This window comes from Acartia tonsa, chromosome 2, assembly GCF_053477335.1.
Source record: "Acartia tonsa isolate MP-2025a chromosome 2, ASM5347733v1, whole genome shotgun sequence".
Taxonomy (NCBI): domain Eukaryota; kingdom Metazoa; phylum Arthropoda; class Copepoda; order Calanoida; family Acartiidae; genus Acartia; species Acartia tonsa.
The window spans coordinates 23,522,557-23,546,303 of NC_137261.1; positions in this window are offsets into that span (position 1 = coordinate 23,522,557).

Genomic DNA, 23,747 nt, shown 5'->3' on the forward strand with positions numbered 1-23,747 from the left:
TAAAAATATCCTATTCCATTTGTTTACTAAAATACTCGATAGAATTTTTGCCAGTGTGATATCCTTCTAAAATTCACTTTTTTTTCTTTAGAATTTTTTTTTGTATCGGGTAGTTTAAAACCTACCGTAACCTTACTTGACCCATATTTACTAAAAGAAAAGATCTAGAATACATTTTTGAAATTAGATTGGGGGAGGTATAGTTTTGTCCACTGGCGAAAAAAGGAATTTTTTCCAAATACTCAGAATTTATGTTTATGTACAGGTGTATAAAAATATTATGTTATGTATATATACCAAAACTACCATCTTGTAAAAGACAAAAATTCATACTTTAATAATAAATTTGCTACCGCGCAAAATATATTTAATAAATGTAAAATAAATTCATATATTTTTATCATTCAGCGCAACTACGATATAACCTAAATATGTCTGCCCGTCCAAGAAAGTTATGAAAGTGACGAATTATCTGAAAACCATACAGTGGAATGTAAAAGAACATAACCTCTTTTGTTTGGTGTGTTTTTTCAACTTCACATTTGCTAAATATGTCAGAAGGTTTTCTTTCATTTAGTAATTATTTCCAGATAAACATTGTGATATTAACAGATCTTAAGGGATAAGACAATGGACGATAAATTGATGTTCAACCCTAAATATGAAAAAAGAAAGTGCAGTTCTTGTGTTAAATAATGAATAATGGTGGATAAGTCTAGTTTGTACTATCCAATCAGAATTAAATTAAAAAGCCCAAAATTTTAAAGCTAACGAGTGTGAAAAAGTGTTTATGAACTTTGATATCAGAGGTGGATTATTAAATAAAATTTGCCCCACTAATCGCTTAGTGGGGCAAAATTGTTTACGTGAAAAATCCTCCAAAATCACATAAAAAATCTACAAAAATGAAATAAAATCTTATGTTAATAACCCTTCTATGATTTTGTTTAATTTTTGTAGATTTTTAATGTGGTTTTGGTGGATTTTTCACCTGGTTGGTAAAATCAAGTCCCTAGAAGAAAAGCATACCAAGTTTGTAAAAAAGCTACGCTTCTCAGACTAAGTTGTGACTTAACACTCGACTCTAAAAAGTGTTTAAACACTTCTGAATTTTTTTTTCTACACACAATTAAAACAACAAAATCAGACTCGAAAAACGAATTATTTAAAGCCAAAAAAGTTATTACAATAGCAGCCATTGTTTTTACGTACTTTAACTGAAATTATACTTAAAGCAAAAGTATAATAAATAATATTTTTTATCAAATCTTAATCGGTTGATTTAAACTAACAATATCTTAACTTGTCAACTAATAATCTTAATCCACAAAAGGGGCAATTTTGTTTATCATAATTATTCTATTTTACTTTTCTTTTATGGATAGAATATATGTAACAAATTGCCGATGCATTACAAGTGGAATCATTTATTTGCTAATATTCTAATTTGCGAATATGTCTGAAATTCCAGAAAACTATTATTCATTAAAATGAAAAACTTTTATCTGACTTCTGTCCAGGACTTAAATGCTGTCAAAAATCAAAGAATTTATGCAAAAGTCGTAAACTTTTGATAGACAAAACGAGAAATATGACAATATGCTTAGACATAGTGAGATATAGTCTCGATTGCAAATTTCAGCTGAATATCTAAACCTTGAACAATTGCCAAAAAATACATTTTTAAAATGGTATGGTCAGACGGTTGTAAAAATTATACTACTTCAACTAATGTTCTTTGTTAATGATGGATTGAAATATAATTCCGATGAAAAGTTAATCAAGGGTTTCTTTGGATGGGGGAGGGGGAGATATAATTTGCCCATTTTATGTGAGGAGGAGGGGAGGAAGCCGACAAGATTTGAGTTAATATTTCCTGGGGAATAATCTAAGTTTTCACAAGTCAAGTTCATTATCCCTAGGATAAAATTCAGATTAATTTTATTCCAGGAATCCACCGGATTCGAATGAATACGAGAAAATAAAATAAAACGACATAATGACAACAGAATGTAAGAAAATTGAGACTGGCATGACACATACGCAACTCATTACCATGTACAATTAGGCAAAGGTATTGCAATTAAAGGGTTTGTTGTCTGGTTGTTGATTTTAATGTTTATTTTATTTATCCTTGGGTGTTGGATATAACAGCTGAGCAGCGTTGTGGAGCCGTTTGATTTTGGTGCGGCTCCGGCTCCGGCTCCGACCTAAAATCAAGAAAAAACATCGACATATTTTTTCCCACGTCTATTTTTGACTTTTGAAGGTTTTAAAAGTTCCATTTTTGGTAAAAATAGACTTGAAAAACTTAATAGGGGCATTTGCACATGACAAAACAGAGTCAACAAATTATAATTTATAAAAAATCTCTTTATTTATATAGTCCGGACCCGAAGCCGTTTTTTAACGACAATTCCGACTCCGGCTCCAGCAAAATATTGCGGCTCCGGCTCCGCAACACTGCAGCTGAGTGTTGTAGACATTAGCCTTGCATGTTTTCAGCGATTCCTATTTATGTCATAAAATGTACGTATCAAAAGCTTTGCTGAAGTCAAGCTAACACTAACAACAAAAAATAACAATTAAAAGCAAACAATAATTACAAAGAAAAATTTTGCACAATCATGTAATTTTTCATGCCTAAAAATACAATTCTTATAATTGTTTCTCTTGTTGAAACTTACAAACCATAATTATGGAAAAGCCCAAGGATCAACATGATAAGACAATAACCGATAAATTGATTTATATCCCCAATGGTGATACACAAAATTACCCCTTCTGTAGATTATAATTAGTGGTTTAATCGTTTGAACACTCAACTAAATGACCCAACCAACCAAAATTCAATAAAAGCTATCATCCTTTATTATAAGACTTTGGTGTCTAGAATGAAATCTTCCCTCCCTCACTGACAAAAACCTCCTTTTAAAATTAATTAGCATTATTTTTTTCGGATTATAGTGGTGTATTAAACATTTTCAATGTGGAAAAATCAGATTTAAACTGCCGATTTTATAAAAGGCAAAGAGAAATATGCAACTTTATTAATGTCTATAAAATTTATATTGCAAGAGAAAATTGGGCAGATGAGAAAGAATTTCTCCCTTGAAACTAACTTTATCTTTATACTCTTATATGTTTGTTTTGAATGAGCACTGGAAAAATCACGTTGTACTAATGCTGTAACCAGTTTAGTCCAAAAAGAAATTGCATGATCCAGAAATTACCCATTCCGAGCACACGGTGATTTTAAAAATGCTTTAACCTATTTTTTTAAAAGCCCGTTTTAAAGTGTAAATTGAATATTATAAAATTATCATATGTATCAAATAAAAAATTAATTTAATTACAAAATTTCAAAGTTTATAAAACGAAAAATATTTTTTGTGCATGCCATTGCTTAAAACCTCCACTTGTCATGCACATATACATAGAACTTCCATGCATGTTTAAAGTAATGTTTAATTTTTAATAGGTTTAATAAGAATTATGAGAGGTAATGATTTTTTATTTATAGTATGTTCCATCCATAGATATTGTCAATATCTTTAAAAGCGAAGCTTTTCTATAATTAGGGTCGGTCCGTCCGTATGACCGTCCGTAATGGATAGCTTTTTTCACTTATTTAGGCATGTTAGAATTGTCCTATTGATTTCAAACTTTGCATGGTGATTCCTATAGTAGTTTGGTACGATTTAGAAAGCGTAGCAACTCTATAATCATTACCAGAATGTCTGTATGTCCATTTTAAACATGTTGATTTTTTTACTGTTTTAACAAAAAAATTTATGTGATCTAATAATTCGATTGATCTGATTTTTGGTATACTGATTCCTGGGACAACAAAGTACAATATTGTAAGCAAAGCAACTCTATAATCAAGTCCTAAAAATGTAAGTATGTCCATAAACAGTATTCTGTATCAAGCTGTTTTTCAACAACTTTACTTACAATTTTGCTTTGACTCTATTCAGTTCTGACACTATACAAGTGTTAATGCCCGTTTGTCCTACCGTTTCAGTGCTTTGCTTTTATGGATGTTGTCATCCTTGTTCTTTTTATAAACCAACTGAGAAATTGTTAAATTTAAGCAAAAAACATTGTATATTGGACTCATCAAATAAAAATAACATGTTAAAATGAACTATGTTGATTTTACATATTAGGAAATTTTATACCTATTCTCAACTGAAAGTCATTGGACTTTTTGTTTTCTTTCAATAAAGGCCCAAAACTAATACCAATGGAAAGTATGAAAGTATATTTTTTTCATCCACAAAGCTGTTGTAATATTACCTTATACAAATATTATGTTTGCAAAATAAAGTTATCTTATCTATTTATGCATTGTGTTATTGCAGTTTATACATTAGGAAATATCAGAAACATTTAAAGCTTTTCATCATACATGTCTAAAACTAATAATTCAATAAAAGTAAATATGCATATTATTATTCTTTTAATTTGAAAAATGTAATATTGATCATGATGTAAAACAATCTATTATATTTCTACCAAAATGTTTAAAAACTAAAATCTTCTTCCCATTTTATGGTTGAACCTGCCTTCAATAAGATATGGTTTCTCTCATGTTGCTGCATATGTACAAAAATTGATTTTTTAATGATTATTTTAAATTAAGTAAAGATTAGTTGAGCCCAGTAGGAACAGTAAATTTTTATAATTTTTTTATTCTTATAGTTAAACTTTTTGAATAAACTTACCTACGGGCAGGCGAACATTTCTCATTAATTTTAAAGCAGCATCGCTACTTAAATTAAACCTTAAATAATTCTACCAAAATGCTTCAAAAATAAGGGATATTAAGCAGTTTTTTTCAAGCTATAGCGCTCTATAATTTTTGTTAGATCATATTATTTTATATAAGTACAAATAGCATATAAAGCAAAATTAGAAAAGTCTGATAAAATGTTTTTATGCAACATGACTAATTACAAACTTATTACACAACACACAATAATGCTATTTCCCGTTGAAAGGATGAGAGTTATCCTTCTCTCTTTAGAAAGACAATCAAGGAGGGAGGGGACATTGGGCTATTTATTATACAGGTCCCCAAAGTTTTATAATAACTTTTTCTTATTTGGTGACTCAACAACTTTGGGGACTTTTAATGATTTTTAATTGGTTGATTTTTTAATTGTGAGTGTTCAATTGTTTCCACAAATTGTAATCTATTGATTGGGTAATCTTGAGTATCATCATTGGGGATGAATATCAATTTATCGTCCATTGCCTCATCCCTTTAAATCCCTGAAGATTCTCCTTTTTCCCTCTAATTTGCAAAGAACGATAACAATTTTCATCAATGTTCTGTTGTAATAACTCAATTTAAGTCACTAAGAATTCCAAACAAAGTCTGGGAGGGTTGCGGTGCCCTCGCCCCCAATATTGTTATAAAACATCCCTGGACCACTGATATTCTTCAATAAAAGGAAGTACCACATAGGCTCATCAGTTAGATCGTTTACTACACACACAGAAGCATTCAGACATCATTTAACTTTAATAGGTATAAGGAATATTTTTTAAAGAAAATAATATATCTTCAACCTCCCAACTGGTTTGTGTCCCAAAAATACTATTCCAACCTTCCTCCCACCAATTTGAATCTAAATGAAGAGTAGAAAAAGTTTTAATTACTTTATGTCACTAATCCAACTATGGATACAAGGGCGTGCACAGCTTTTTCTCCTAAAACACCGTCCATTATAATATTAAATGCAAACTTTTCATAATAAAATCATTAAAATTCCTTTTTTTAATAACGAAACTTTTCTTCAGTAAGTCATATGTGTATTTTATTTCTAGTTTAGGTTAAAAATGAAGCTTTTATACAATTAGGGTCGGCCAGTTCGTCCGTAACTGAAACCTCTAAACGTAAATTTAGTTAAATGAATATTCCTGTAACTGTTAGGTAAAATTAGGATAGCATTAAATAATACACACATCAAGTCTAACAGCGTTGGTTTGACTGTCTGAATTTTTGAGCTTAGCTTTTATGGGCATATCTAACTTGTTCATATTTATAAGTAAACAAGGATGACAACATCCATAAAAGCGAAGCTCTAAAACGTTAGGACAAACGAACATTAACACTTGTATAATATCAGAACTGAATAATCAGGCTATAAATATATAAAAGTCAAACCAAACAAAATTGTAAGTAAATCTGATGAAAAACGGCTTAAATATAGGATATTGTTTAAGGACATACTTACATTTTTAGGACTTAATTATAGAGATGATTCGCATAAAACAATGTACTTTGTTGTCCTAGGAATCAGTATTCCGAAAATCAGACCTATCGTATAACTTTATCACATAAAAATTTGATATTAAAAAAGTTGAAAATCAACATGTTTAAAATGGACGTACGGACTTTCTGGTAACGATTATAGAGTTGCTTTGCTTTCTAACTCGTACCTAACTCGATGAAATAGATAGGACAATTCTAACATGCCTAAATTAACGAAAATAGCTATTCGTTACGTACGGACGGACGGACTGACCCTAATTATAGAAAAGCTTCGCTTTTAACAAAAGCCATAATTTAACAGTTTCATTACGTCATAACATTTCAAAATTTTGATTTAATATTTCTCAAAACAATAGAAAAATGATTGATAATTAGTTTAAATTTTCTATGACGTACAACGAAACTTTAATAGTTATTTCTCGTATCGTATTATAAACGGCTTTCCGCGGATATAGAATGTAATATTATGATTGTACATTTCTATATTCGTAGAAAACTGGATATAATACGATGCTAGACATAGTTTTTTTCGTATTCATGAGAACCGGTTCCTATCCACCGGATTCAAATGAATACGAGAAAAGGAAATACCATGTTTTGAAAAACTAAATTTCTAAAAAGCAAATTTTCCCTACAGGAGCATTTTTTTAATATCCACATATAACCCAACTAAAATATAAATATCTCTCCTATTCTATTGGTATCAGAGCGAAAGCAAGATATAAGTTGTCCAAAATGTAGGAGTCCACTGTGGGCTAGAATTGAATCAAGACAAAAGTAAGTGCCGAGCCCTGGGACCTATGTATGGTGAAAATAGACATAAAACCATGATGATTCCAGGTAAAACCAAAATATTTCAGCGGGGTCTTTTTGTTTTATTTCAATTTTAAGTTCTGAAAAAAAAATGAAAAAAATATGAAAATCTTTAATAAAAAACAAACAAAAACTGTTTTTCAAAATTTTTTTTCACTAAAAGATACAAACAACTTATATACATACTATAAGCTTTACAAAAATCAAAATTTTCAAATTTAGGACTGCCTTTCCAAGGTTAGAAGAAAAATCCTAACAACGAATTCTAACATATTTCTGATCAACATAGCAATAAAACGTCTTTTGCTAAATCTTTAACATCAAAATTAAATAGCACTTACTAAAGACTTTTTTTCATTTAAACTTATACTTTTTACATTATTTAACTTTTAAGATTGTGTTTTTTTTAAAGAAAGGTTGCGTGATTTTTTTCCTCATAATTAATTTATCTTAATATGCTGCATTATAAGTGACTGACATTGTAGGCTGTGATGGCTTAGAAAACTCAATACCAGTTTTGTTAGCCCAGGCCATCGGCCCCTCGGGGCCTACAAAACTAGTTTTAATCTTTTTATTTTTATTTTACTATCTGCTAAAAGTTGTCTATAATCCCATACAATAAATAACTATTAAACATACCAATTAAAGTGAAACAGGGATCTTAAGGGATAAGACAAAGGATGATAAATTGATTACTCCTTCTGTAGATTAATATTATTGGTTAAAAAGTTTGGACTTTGCAAGTTTGAACCATCAAATCATTAATCAATTCATAAATTATCAAAAGGATGAGAAAATGTGTTTATAAAACTTTGGATATGATTTACAATTCTATGTCCAGTTCACTCCCTCCCTCCTTCGTTAAACATACACTTATATATAGACAGAAAGACATCCTGTTACTTTTTGTCTAGAGTTTTAGGATCTTTTGTTCTATCATACAAATTATTTAAATATCCTGTTTTGAAAAGCAGAATGCCGTTTTAAAATTTATTTTGCTAATTATAAGAGGGAGGGGACATTGGGATGTAAATCACACCAGTACCCACGTTAGCTCAAAAAAATTGTGTACTTTTACTAAAATTAATGGAATGGTTTCAAACTAATATTTTACAAACATATAATCAAACAATAATTTTACATAAGAAATGGTTAGTTTCCTTGTCATAATTTGTGTAAATCTACATGTATCACTTTATTGTCCTTTGTCTTATCCCTTAAGATCCCTAAAAGAAAGAAACAAGGATGACAACATCAATAACATGGATGAGATGGGAATATGGACAAGCAGTTTTAAAAAGAATTTCTTTAAATCCTGAAACCTTTCTTGCGTATTTTATAATTTTAATATTTATAGACCTTGACTGATATACAAAGTAAATTGTTTAGGGAATCTTCACAAAAAATGCAACCGTCTGTCTTGAATAGCTGCTATACAAATTAAATTTCCCCTGAAAACAAACAAAAACAAAACTATTCAAAAGTACCCATAATTGTTAAGTCAAAGAATAAGAAATGTCTTTATAAAGTTTGGAGACTAGTGTATTAAACAGTCAATTGTCCTCTCTATTTCTGGGACACATTCCATATAAGTTTCATTTTAAAAAAACCTAGAATAAACAAAACAAAATATTTTTACTAAAATATAAGCCAACGAATAATAAATTATTATTATAGAACTTTTTAGACTAGTGTTATAAACAGTCCAAAGCCCCTTACCTCCCAATGCACACTGGTCTGAAAACGCAGTTTTGGGTCAACAATTCGTTTTCAGCCGTCTCTTGGCCGATTTTAATGCCCAATACAGCAAATTGGGGGTTTTAGGGGTCAGGGAGTCCATTTATGAGAAAAAAAATACATGACCTCAAAGGTCAAAGACCGTTAAAATGACCTTTAAAGTCTAATTTTTGCCGTTCCCGAGGTTTTATTGGACATTTAGGGCGGGAAGGAGTTGTTAAATCAAGAAGACTCTGAAATACTTTTTTGTAGACAATTGCATTGGCTAATTATCATGTGAAGTAAAAATTTTTGTAAGTATAACCAGTTTTTCACTAGCTGCAAATTTCAAATTTGCGCGATTTTTTTAATATCTTGATCATTTTATCTATATTGTCTTGATTTAATCCATTTAAAAATCATTTTAATCAATTGTTATTCCTGCAGCAGTAAAGGCTATAGCGCGCCAATGAATGCGTTTGTTAATCGTTTATGTTTTGAATTTGTGTATGTATTCTCGGTTATTACTATGTATTGTATTACCTCAGTCTAAGTACACACACACACACACACAAGTAATCGCATAGCGTAGCAGACAGACTTACGAAGACACATAAAGAGTAGGCTGAAAGAATAATATCAATTATATGAATATAAAACAATAAAATTGACATTTAGAAATTTATTTTAACTAATCTACATGAAATATAACAGATTTTTATACTATTTAGCTATTTCGTATGTTTTCATTTTGTTTCTCAGATATTACTCCGCAAAAATAGATCCTTCCCCCCTCTACGCGTTCGGAATAATTTTAAATTATAACATCGATGAAATTTAATCGATCTAATAGTTTTTAAGATATTGCACAAAACGAACAAAATCGGATGCCATATATATCGTGAAATATGAAGTCAATTACAATATCAACGAATTCTCTTTAATAAACATGCGAAAAGCTCAGAGAGTACTCAAAAAGAAAATTTTGCCAAACTTACCCTTATCTTAAAAACTAAGAAAAAAAACCACATTTTTGCATTTTGTACCATTTTTTGTGTTATAAATAATTTTTGAACTTATATAGGACTTATTTTAGTTGGACAATTTCCAACTTGCGGATATTTGATTTTATCAGATTTAAGCAAGTATAGCCAATTTAACAATGTCAATAATACGTTCTTAGATTTTAGAGTTCTGCAGCTTTGGCCCCAAATTATTTCAAAAAACATATTATCAACATGGGTTGATATTTAAAATATAGGTGGCCCAGGATGTCTTTGAAGGCTGGCAGGTCAACTTTTGTCTAAATTGATGGGTAGGAAAAATTGAATTGTTGACCCCTCCGGACCAGTGTGCAATGTATGATAAATAATTGATTTTATACATGATAAATACATGCAAATCGGCAAGAAGGGAGGAAAAATGTGACTGTTTATTTGTTTGTGTAGCCATTGTTTGGACCTAAGTAGTAATGAAGAAGGATGAAACACTTTTGTTTAGCCACTAGGGCTATCAAGCTCCACGCTCAAGTATATTATACCTTGACCCGCTGTCTTAAGTGAGCTACTCTTTATTACCTCACCCTCGCCGAGTATGGCATGTGACTATAAATTATACTGGTACCAAAAGTTTTTATAGACACGTTATCTAATTAGTTAACTGGTCTTTTATTAAATCTTAATTGGATGGTTCAAACTAGCAGTGTCCACACAAAAGAAAACTTTTCCTATTTCTAAGAATCTTTACAGTTCTTATGTCCCCTTCTTCCCTGTTGTTTTGTTGTTTACAATTATATTATACTGATAAATAAATCCTTCAATTTATGAAATGGTAGATTTAATATGGATCAAGGGGACATTGGAATGTAAAATTTGCTGGTACCCAAAGTTCTTTATAAATATTTTCTCATTCATTGGTTCAAAAACTCTGGGAACTTTATTTTTCATCTTGATTGTTTGGTTTATACTATTAGTCTTGGTATGTTTTATTGATAATTTATGAATTGATTAATGATTTGATGGTTCAAACATGCAAAGTCCAAACTTTTTAACCAATAATATTAATCTACAGAAGGAGTAATCAATTTATCATCCTTTGTCTTATCCCTTAAGATCCCTGTTTCACTTTAATTGGTATGTTTAATAGTTATTTATTGTATGGGATTATAGACAGCTTTTAGCAGATAGTAAAATAAAAATAAAAAGATTAAAACTAGTTTTGTAGGCCCCGAGGGGCCGATGGCCTGGGCTAACAAAACTGGTATTGAGTTTTCTAAGCCATCACAGCCTACAATGTCAGTCACTTATAATGCAGCATATTAAGATAAATTAATTATGAGGAAAAAAATCACGCAACCTTTCTTTAAAAAAAACACAATCTTAAAAGTTAAATAATGTAAAAAGTATAAGTTTAAATGAAAAAAAGTCTTTAGTAAGTGCTATTTAATTTTGATGTTAAAGATTTAGCAAAAGACGTTTTATTGCTATGTTGATCAGAAATATGTTAGAATTCGTTGTTAGGATTTTTCTTCTAACCTTGGAAAGGCAGTCCTAAATTTGAAAATTTTGATTTTTGTAAAGCTTATAGTATGTATATAAGTTGTTTGTATCTTTTAGTGAAAAAAAATTTTGAAAAACAGTTTTTGTTTGTTTTTTATTAAAGATTTTCATATTTTTTTCATTTTTTTTTCAGAACTTAAAATTGAAATAAAACAAAAAGACCCCGCTGAAATATTTTGGTTTTACCTGGAATCATCATGGTTTTATGTCTATTTTCACCATACATAGGTCCCAGGGCTCGGCACTTACTTTTGTCTTGATTCAATTCTAGCCCACAGTGAGTCAAAAACTATTTTACTCTACAAACAAATTGAAAAATTTAATATCATTTATGAAACAGATAGATTTAGTGATCATCTAGAAAAGCATCATCCGCTTGTAATGGGATGCAATACTCTAACGCCTACTGGTGGATATAAGGGTAAGTAACATCCAACAGACAACCAACTCTAAGATGTTGGACATTTGTCTAAGAAGTCCTCTCTGTGCATGATAATGAGTTGAACTTGTTTATGGGCCAAGGAATCATTTTTAACGTCTTTAGTTAGGCACGGTGTCGGGCCGAGATTCAAACACCTCCCCAACGACGGCAGATGCACTAGGTGGCGGGTTGCTAAACAGATAGATACATAAAACAAGCGAAAATTAAAAAAATTAAGATTCTTTTCAATATTGTACAGCATGATTCTCGAAAAAGTATTTTTAAGCATCTGCAGCCCATATTTCTCAATGAATTATCAAAAAATGTATATGTCCTTGTTCTCTGTAGATTTCCACATAAGTAGATATAAAAATATTTTTTTTACATCAATTAACAGCTGAGATTTTTAGAGCCAAAGTTTTGAAAAAGTGGCTGAGGAAAATGTAACTTTTCAAGAAATATGTTTTTTTAAAGTGAAATGACGTGTTTTCCTCATAATTTCAATACTTTTTATAAAACTTATATAAAGATGTTTCCAAGAAATTTATTTCATGCTGAAAGCACTTTTTTCACTTGCTCCAAAAGGCATTTTTAGATTAGTGTAAATTGCAGAAACACCCTTACAGAAAGAAATCCTATAAAAAATAGTAGCAAATTGAAAGTTTACATAAACAGAAATCAAACACTTTTTATTTTATCAAAATAAGTTAAAAAAACAAAAAGTTACAGCTACAAACTTTTATTGAACATTTAACAATTTAAATGATTTTTATGTGTCTTAGATTAATTTGATGAGTGGGCGTGAATTTATTGGTAAAGGTTGCGCTAATACTTCCGGTAATGAGCATAAATTGGGGAGGGGTTTATTTAACCCTTTACAGTCGGGCCCCTTGCCGCACCTTAATCAGTCGGGGGGGGGGGGGGGGGCGTTCAACGCCCCCCCTTATTATCTCAGTTCCTATTAGAGCTAGAGGGCTAAATTTTTTTGTGCAAGTCCCCTGTTTGATAATGAATTTCCGACCTTTTATAAGTCTAAGTTAATTTTCGCTTCCTTCACCCTTTTATTTAACAACCTTTGTTTTTAGGTCCTTTTTTACTTAAAAATTTCAAACGGCTGTAATTTTTTTTATTTTGAAGCTAGAAGAAATTTTTTTTGCAGAAAATGTTTATTTTTGTGTAAATTTTACATTAGAAATATCAAAATATAAATTTCAGCGGCCGCAGCTGTACTTGGCAGCTGCCAGCCGCCGCAGTCGGCGGTCGGCGGGAAAACGGCGGCGGATCTTTATGAAATTTTAATACGTTATGTAGACATGTAAGAAAAGCTTAAGTTTAAAATTTGAAGTCTCTAAGTCAAAAATTGCGGCCACAGGAGCCTTTTAAAGATTTCTGGAGACCTGGAGGATCAGGACCTGCAGGATCATACCTGGAACCTGAAAGTTACTTGAACACCTGTATTTTATATAAGGATGTACTACTAGTGGATTTTTTAGTATATTGGTATGATAAAATGCTTTGTTTTAGTCAAAAAAATATTTTTGCTCTTTAACTGGATGACCCTGCCAGGTTTGCTGGCATCCTGTGCCCGCCAGGATGGAGATATTCAAAAAATTCCAACTCTCAGTTATGTGTCATACCCATACTTAAAAAGTCAAGCAGTTTGGGCTCTTTATCTTTCACACACAGAAAATGAGATAGAAAAAACCGGAAGGGGGGGCGTTCAACGCCCCCCCCCCGACCGTTAAGGGTTAAGGTGATATTAATAAGTGGGAGATATTATAAGATTTGAGGGAAAATGGTTATAAGAAAAATGTATTTAGTAAAATTTGAAAAGTAGTTTTTTATATGTAAAAGTAACGTTTTTTAATGCAATAAAAATTGTAAACTTGCTCTTCTTTCTTATTTGTTTTTTAACTGGTTGATAAAAAGTAATATACTAATAAAAAACTAAAAAATATTTAGCAATATCCAGTTTCTCAAGCACTTTTTCCAAACTTTGGCTTTAAAAATCTCGGCTGTTAATTGATGTAAAAAAAATATTTTGATATCCTTTGATGTAGAAAATTATAGAGAACAAGTACATATGAATCTTTTAATATTTTATTGAGAAATATAGGCTGCAGATGCTTAAAAATACTTTTTCGAGGGTCATGCTGTATATCATTATATAAAAATCCAGGGAAGGTTTACAACAGAATACCCGTGAAATCGACCCTAGCCCCCCCCCCCAAAAAAAAAAAAATTAAAGATACTTTTCCATTATACTCTTTCTCTGAATGCTTGACCTGATTTATAGCTAATGATTAAAAAAAACCTTGCATTAGACGTTAAAGTTTCAGATTTTCTGAAATGAGAGTAATAAACAAAAAAAATTATTTCGATTAAATTATTAATTTACTTATCCGTTGAAATAGTTTTAACTATTAACCTTGCTGGCTCTGGAACTAAAAACTTTGTTCAATTCTACACAAAAATATTTGGAGGAAAGTTTAATGTTTTTCTGTGATTTTCAGGGAGCAATAAATGGGCAAGTATATGAAAGTAATTAAAAGATTAAATTTATCATGGCTTATTATTGACATTAACCTTGATTGCAGAACGTCTTAAAAAGAGGAATGAGAGAAGTGGGAAAGGAAATTCCTAAAAAAGAGATGGATAATAGACTTATTTTTATGACGTCACACATGATACTTTCCAGTTCGTCAACCTTTCTTATTATCCGTCTGATGCATAGTAGCCAGTAAATTATAACATTTTTAAAAACGCAGGTTTGAATCTGTCGCCTTCCTGTAACCTACGGATGCTTCACAACTTGTACCCAGGAGCAATTCAGGAAAATTAAGAATAGGAATAATTCTTCTGTCAGTAACATATCCCTGAATCCCTGTTGATTTTGAATATGGAAATTAGTCTACACACATGAATATGTATAATTACAAGTATCAAATCATCCATAACAATCATAGTCTATATATTTTTAAAGGAAAGTTACATAAAAGAATTTGGCTATTCCATTAAAATATAATATGTCATGTTAATCAATACAAAAGAATGAATAACAATACCAATATGGCTTCGAAACCTATTAATATCCGGTGGATTAGAACCGGTTCTTAGCCATACTAAAAATTATATATAGCATCAAATTATATTCTACCAATATATAAAATGTACAATCATAAGATTAAAATCAGTTTTTTTGCCCGTGCCTTCGGCATCTCGGTGATAAAAAATTGGTTTTAATCTTATAAGTGTACATTTTTGTATCCGCGGAAAGCTGTTTATAATACGATGTGACAAAAACTACTATATGTAATTATGTTCATGATAATCATGGCATGCTATATTTTGTTAAATAGAGAGAAAAACATTTTTTATCTTGTAGTTTTCTAATTATACTATTATACTATACTAATTATAATTATAATATGTAATTACGTATTCAACTTCTTAAAAAGAATTGTATAGTAAAATGGATCTACTTGAAATGACCTTCATTATTCATAATATGGGTTTTTAGTTTTAATAAATAATGGCTTAGTTAATGTCTAAGAAAGTATCAGTCATATTTCATGACATTATTCCCTCAAGCACCAATTTTATATTTCAGAAAGACAGGTTGAATTTAAATCCATATCATTGTAGAAAAGATTCGGATTTAAAAACAAATGTGGGGAGATAAGTTTAGTGAAACTAAATGGATAAAAATTATCTTTATTTTGTTTCAATTCAAAGTGGGGAATATTCTTTGTAGCGAAGCTGCCTTATAAGTTATGAGTTGTCTGTTGGTTTGTCCCAATAGAATAATTTAGGATCTGCTTTAAAAATTGGAATAGGAATATCAAGCTGTATTTAAAAACAAGGAAGACAACATCCATAAAAGTTTTGAAACTGTAGGAAGAAAGAACGAACATTATCTCTTATAAAGTGTCAGATCTGAATAAGCAGAATGTAAATGTATAAGTCTAAACAAAATTGTAAGTAAATTTGTTGCAAAACTGCTGAAATGCAGGAAACTGTCTAAGGACATAATAATATTTCTAGGATTGTACCTTGTTGTAATAGGAATCAATATTGTTAAATTCACATGAATAGGATTATGATATCACATACAAAATGTTGTCAAAAAGTTTAAAAATCAACATTTTTCAATAAAAGTACGGACATTCTTGTAAAAATTCACATTTATTCAAACTTTTACCCTACTGCAGAGAAAGCTTAACTATTATGGGACATAATCATTCTTGTTTGATGGTTAGGGCTATTAGAATTTTGAAATGTGGGGTTGAATTTTGGCACTGGTTTAACTAATTAAATAATTGAATACCATATATTTAGACATAAAGAATTTATTTAGTATAAAATACATTTTATAACCATCCAAAACACTGGTAGGTCCACCCCTATTTTCTGTATTAGTTATAAAAGTGAGAAATTGTCCACTAATTTAGTATTAATTTAGCATTTGGACTGGATCTAGTCTTTCTTCACACTTTTTTAATAAATGAAATTTAGATTTATTTCGTTTTTATATCATTTAATTTAATTGATACATTTTCTATAGACAAAAATATTTTATGAAAAATCTAAAAGCTAGTACCTACGTACCTACTAATTACACTTAGTTTAAAAAGCTGATTTTATTTCATCATACTGCACCTAACAGCAAAGTAAATCAAATTTTCCTTACAGAATGGTAGAAAAACAGCCATAGTCAGCTAAATAGTAGCTACGTTGTTAGAAAGTAAAATTCTAAAAAAAATACAAATACCCGTAACAAGCCAAACATTGGAGGAAAGTTGTAACCAAAACCTACATTTTTATACAGCCAACCATTTTTTTGTTGAATTATGAAAATATTCAAATTTGCCAGATTAAGTTGATAGCAGGAGATTTATATTTCACAAGAAACTAATGTATCGTAACTAACGGAATATTAAGCATTGTGTGGAGAATTAAATGTATTCATCAAATTATGGAGCTGTGCGCGGATGTATAATTTTTGTACATTTGCATTGTAAAGAGGAACTTGAAATTAATTTTAGAATTAGAATTTTCATGAATCAAGAACAAAATTCGGATTTTTTGGTTACTTTCAGTTAAACAAACATTAGTGTCCAAAGAAGCGAATATTTAGACGGTTCCCTTTAAAGTCGAGAACAGAGTCATATGAAGAACAAAATTGGGAATTTTTGGTTACTTTTAGTGAACCAAACATAATAGTGTCAAATGAAGCGAATATTACGGGGGTTTCCTTCAATGTGCCTAGTCGATAACATAGTCATATCATCATACTTTTGTGTGTAATTTTAGGTTTGGTGAGGTACAGGGTAGCCCAAAAGGGTTAGCCCCACCCTCGCAAAAATTATTTTCAAATAAGTTAGGTGGATGGAATGGGAAGCGGGGATGGTGGAATTCTATGCTCGCTAGGCACTTTAATGGAAAGCACCAATAACAATATTTTTATAATTTTGAAGAGAAACATTTTTACTAACAACAAGATTAAATCTAGGCTTAAAACAAAGTTCTGTAATGCCTCGTTCGCGCTATCTATCAACACATCAATATTTCAATCCCGCTAAAAAAACAAGTATCATACCATCAGGTCATCAACTACACAGTTATCTATTCATGTATCTGATTGTCATACTTTTCAGTGGTTTACGGAATTAAAGTTTACACCAAACTTTTACAGAATTTTTTAAATGTTTTATTATCATCTAGATGCCACTACGGGCACTTTAAGAAAGAGGGGGTGTTAACCTTCTACTTTACAATTTACATTTACAGAGTGGTGGTACTCCCAAAATAGTTGAAAACCTTCCCTGGAAGTATGAGAAGCTTCACTGTAAAGGATAACAATATCGGCCCAGCGGTTAGCGAGATCATTCGTGACAAACACACAGACATTTAGATAGATTTAACAAGTGTGGAACTCAAATTATTGCTTTTAATATTGAGTTACTAATTATCATTTGGCCAACACAAAGCTTCCCTGTCGTTTTAGAGATATTAAACAACAAACTTCATGCATAATATATTTCTGGCATATTTATAAGAAGTAAGAATGCAAATTATTATTGCAATTTTGTAGTAGATTTTACATCTGTGCATGTAGAGAGAGAAAAGATACCAAAACTTGACCGTAAAAGTTTCATAATCTATATCAATACATATAACAATATACATCGAATGTTATACAACTCTGTAAAGGTAATAGGATGTTCGTCAGTCTGCAGGACTGTACACAAAGATATAAATTATATATTTCAATAAAACAGACAAATAAAAGAATTTAAGATAAATAACTATAAAAATGAATATTAGTGTATGGCATTAATTATAAAGTTTGGTAAATGGAATAACCATAAATTTAAATTTACAGATAAGATTTTTATTTATTGAAATTACATAACAATCAATTTGTTTACCTACCTGTATGGCATAAGTATGCGCAGTTCCTTTGTTTAAATAACTGTATAGAATCATTATGTTTACCTAACTGTTTTGCATCATTATGCCCAATTCCTTTGTTTACCTAACTGTATAGCATCAGTATGCCCAATACCTTTGTTTACCTAACTGTATAGCATCAGTATGCCCAATGCAATCTTCAACTTTACAACATATTACTTCAATTTTACAGGAGGAAATTTTCTTTCCAAAACCAATATCATCCTACTGTCAGTATGGACAAAAAGTAGAAAATATGCAATTTATTCATTGTAACAAGGACGACAACAACTGCAAAAGCGAAGCCACAAAGCAAAAATCAAGGTATTGTATTCTATGTTTTGAGCTTTGAAAATAAAGTAATTTCTCCTATTTTGGCCCTTTAAAACTCTACAAAACTGTTGATTTATTAAATTAATCTAAATAACAACATTTCAACATTCAAAAACAACTTAATGAGGATATACTCAGACCCAAGTTTAATAATATTTACTTATGATTTTTTTTACTCTTATATATTTGAATCATATCTATAATAATAATATTATATAAAATAATAATGATATGTTATTTTTATCCCCTAAATAAAGGTTTTTGGATTTGGGGATAATTGGGTTGTCTATCATAGGCGTCCAAAGGGGGGGGGTAATGGGGCGATTACCCCCACCAAACGAATTTTACGCCCAAAAATTTTTTCATTTTACCCACCCCATTTAAAATTTACCCCTACCCTGTTTGGGGGGGTAAATACCCCCCCCAAAATAGAAAATCTCTAACAAAAAAAATTTTTGCGTGCTTTGCGCGCATTATTAATACTAAATTTTTGATAAAATTTAAATTACCCCCCCCAAAAATTTTACCCCGGTGGTAAATTTTTTGGGGGGGGGTAAACAAATTTTTAACCCTGCCAATTTTTACCCCCCCCCCAAGCAAATTTTACCCCCGGGGTAAAAATTTTGGGGGGGCTAAAAAAAAATTTGCAGCGCGCTTCGCGCGCCTTTTTACCCCCCCCCCAAAACCGAATTACCCCCCCTTAAAAAAATTTTACCCCCCCCAAAATAAAAAGCTTGGACGCCCCTGTTGTCTATATTCATTTTACGAATTTTACCCCTATCTGATTTGTTAAATTTCATTTTGGGATAGATATTTGATATACTAGCGGCTTCGCCCCTAGCCTCTTTGATCAAACCAATTTTTCGTATTTTAGATTTAAAATAAAAAAGAAAAGAAAAATTTTTTTTTTTTTTTTTTGGGGGGGGGGGGGCGGGGGGGTAGTCGACCCCAATATTTAAATTTTAGTTTTAACAGAATTTTTTTTTTTTGGGAGGGATATTTTTCATTTTTTGGGGTGTTGGGGGTGTCCCACCCCCCAAGAAAATAGTTATAATCCTTCCCGGGACCTATAAGAAGCTACCCTGTAAAGGAAAACCCGATCGGTTCAGCGGTTAGCGAGATCCTTCACTACAAACAAACAGACACACAGACAAACAGACACGCAGACAAACAGACAGACATCGTTCTACTTTGTATTATAGATATGGAACCCCAACTTCATCATTGGGCGAAGTCCCAAGAGGCTAGGGGCGAAGCCGCTGGTTTAATACTAATAGGTTTAATGCAAAACTAAATTACTCAACCTTGCATCAAATCAAATCATCTAAATTTTTTTCCATTTTATAAGATCTTATGTTTAGGTTAGTCCAAGCAATAATATTGAGTAGAATATAATAGATGTATATAAAGTTATGATTTCATAAATTCTACTTAAATTATCTTCCTTCAGAAGTCAATTTCCTTTACAAGACCTGTTGCCGGGTCTTCTTACATTCTGCCTGATGAATTTATTAATTAAAAAAAAAACTTTTTCTTTCCCTTATAATACAATTAATAGGGAAAAGGGAATGTGATTCTGAAAAACAATTCTAAGTGAAATTTCCCCTCAACCCCCTTCCCTTTTTTTTACTCTTCTTACCCACTTCCATTTCAGTTACATAAAAATGGTTTTACTCCAACTTTACTCCAACAAAATATTTAATTTTCGGTATTTACAAATGGAAGTAATTGGCTGAATAGCAGCCCCTGACAATTACAATTAATGAATTGTGAGTTTTGAATTTTTTATTACCTACACAAGTATTTGATCTCTAAAACTAATTTCAAATCAATATGCTTCACTGATGCATACGGCTAGATCTTTATTGATATTCCAATTTAATTTTTCAACAAACAAATCAATTTGGCCCTCTAAAGTTTTAAAATAATTTCTATCAGAAGTATACATTATTCAATCGACTCTGTATTATAAGGATGTAAATTAAGAAGGGTGCAGGAAATAGCCTAAAACCATTCAAAAGCACAAAATTATACATAAAAAGCCTAAAACCATGCTGAAATGTATTCAAACGTAGTAGTCATTAAAATCTTAAGATTTATACAAACAAAACCGTAATACTTTACATAATAGGATAATCATAAATAGTATCATCTATTTAAAATCAATGCATTGCATATACATATATATATATATATGGTGTAAATGATGAAAAGCAGGTGGAAATTTGACAACACAATAAAATATTTAGGGCATGTGTGGATACTAACAGTGTTGCCAACATAAACAGTGGAAATTTTACAATAAAATCAAATATTTAGGGAATGTGTGGATACTAACAGTGTTGCCAACACAAACAGTGGAAATTTGACAACACAATAAAATATTTAGGGCATGTGTGGATACTAACAGTGTTGCCAACACAAACAGTGGAAATTTGACAATAAAATAAAATATCTAGGACATGTGTTGATACTGACAGTGTTGCCAACACAAACAGTGGAAATTTGACAATAAAATAAAATATTTAGGGCATGTGTGGATACTAACAGTGTTGCCAACACAAACAGTGGAAATTTTACAAAAAAAATGAAATGTTTAGGGCATGTGTGGATACTAACAGTGTTGCCAACACAAACAGTGGAAATTTGACAGTAAAATTTAAAATTTAGGGTATGTGTGGATACTAACAGTGTTGCCAACACAAACAGTGTAAATTTTACAATAAAATGAAATGTTTAGGGCATGTGTGGATACTAACAGTGTTGCCAACACAAACAGTGGAAATTTGACAATAAAATTTAAAATTTAGGGCATGTGTGGAAACTAACTATTATCGAATAAAATGGTGATTTTTTTCTTCGAAACAAGAATATTAACATTCATAGGTAGCGAAGTTTCTTTTAATAAAACAAATTCAGAATAACAAAAGAGATTTACAGTCGCAGTTTTAAATAGTGGATGTTCATTGCCAAGTGGTTATGAAAATCTAAATATTATCTGATTTTTATCTTAATGCAAGTTAAGAAGTTCACGTTTTTCTGTAACCTAGCTTACAGACATACGGTAGGTTTAATAATTGATAATATAGAGTAGTTTTGCAACTCAGGATATATAGACAACACAATATACAGATATAAAAGTTTTTTTGTGCAAAAAGGTGCAATTAACTAATTAAAAAATATTCTATTATTCCTACGTCTACAGTCCAATTTTTGAGAAGAACAAAGTTTTAAATATTCTGTATTAATAATGCAGAGATTTGCAAATTTCTTGTGAAAACTTTGGCAACCGTTACATAGTGCACTTTAGAGTGTGCACAACTTTTTTAATCCGTTCGTTAATGATACTACTGGGGGCGAGTATTAGGTTGAATCAAGTCCCTGTCCGACAACTAAGGTTGCTTTCTTTACATGTGTTTAATTATAAATAAGGATGGCAATATCATGTGTAGCATAGCTTATTCAGAAGAATCTAAGATTTGCAATAATTAAAAATAAATATTAGTTTACTGAACCATTATTATTTCAAACTTTGCTCAACCAGTCTAAAAATAGTTTTTACATGGCTGGCCATTAAAGAGATTTGATTTATAACTTAAATAGTATTTATGATATCTCTGTATAAAAGTAACAGTATGTATGTGTGTGTATTATACCGACGTATCTTGCTAACCACTGAACCGATATGGTTGGATAAGCCTTAAAGACCCTGGTTTTAGAAAATCCGCGCTGCCAAAATCAAGATTTAATGAAAGATTCCATGCAACATTGGTGCAAGGTTAAATTTTAATTTAATTTTGTAATTAAGATAACATCTTTGTACTTTATACTATAACGATTTCATTAGTATATAGTAAGTCTTTAAAATCTTTATATGTCTGACATTTTTTATGATTAATACCATAGAGAAAGGGGACAATGGGCTGTTTATTAAACTAGTCCCCAAAGTCTAATAATAACGTTTTCTTATTCGTCCAAACATTTCAACCACAAATTGTAATCTACAAAAGGTGTAATTTTGTGTTTTGATATTGGGGATATACATCAATCTATCGGCCATTGTCCTATCGCTTTATTTAAAAAAAACGTGGTTATGTCAAAAATTTGATGATTTCGAGTTGATTTATGTTAGTTAGACTTTAGCATAGCATTTGAAACCTTTCATTGCAAAACTTAGGTCCTGGGATGGTTTAAGGCTAACTTGTATTTAAGAATTCTAGTCTTTAAATGGTTTTAGATTATTTTTTTAGATTTTTTAGATTATTAGTTGTACATAAACTCTCAAACAATTAGAATTGAGAAGGCTTGAATAAAGCGAAATATATTTTCTACAAAGAAGTGTGTTCTTCCATGTGTAGTTAGCTCTAGCCGCGCGTTTTTTGAGATTTATTTTTTTATCCTTCCCTTTTAGATGCTAAAGGCAAAACTGCTAGTATTTAAATAAATTGCAACATAGAAATCTGTTTTGAACAAGATACATACATGTATGCATAATACATATAAATATACAACATGTATATGTACTTGTGTAAGCTGGAATAAAAATAGATGTTTGTGAATGTATCTCATGTATTTTGTATTCTCATTTTTCATGAATACAAATCCCCATTTTACACAGGTTTGCAATTCAAATGCCGACTTTATAGCTGCAAAATCAAATTATATATTTTCCAATGGCATCTTGAATTCTTTTTGTCTGTATATTTTCCCTTTTTTACACCGTACTGCCTATTTTATATCTTTACCCTTTTCCTTACTTTATATAACTTTTTAGAAGCGTTGCATATCTATAAGTATAAGTTTTCCTCACTAATTTACTCACTCCTTCCAAAACAAAATTTGTGTTATTTATCAAAATTTTTGAGTCAATTCTATTAGATTATATTAGCGTACAAATATGGTAGGTAACGCCTCTTACTCCTTCTATATACATATCAGCATATTTGACTATTTTCGATCTTGTTCTAGAACACAGTAATAGTGTCTGACTGATTATGACGTAACAAAAAAAAATAGCCAATGAGAGGCCACTATAAATTTTACCGTTGGTCAATAACGTCCTCTCATTGGCTATTTTTTTTGTTACGTCATAATCAGTCAGACCAGGGGCGTCCAAGCTTTTTATTTTGGGGGGGGTAAAATTTTTTTAAGGGGGGGGTAATTTGGT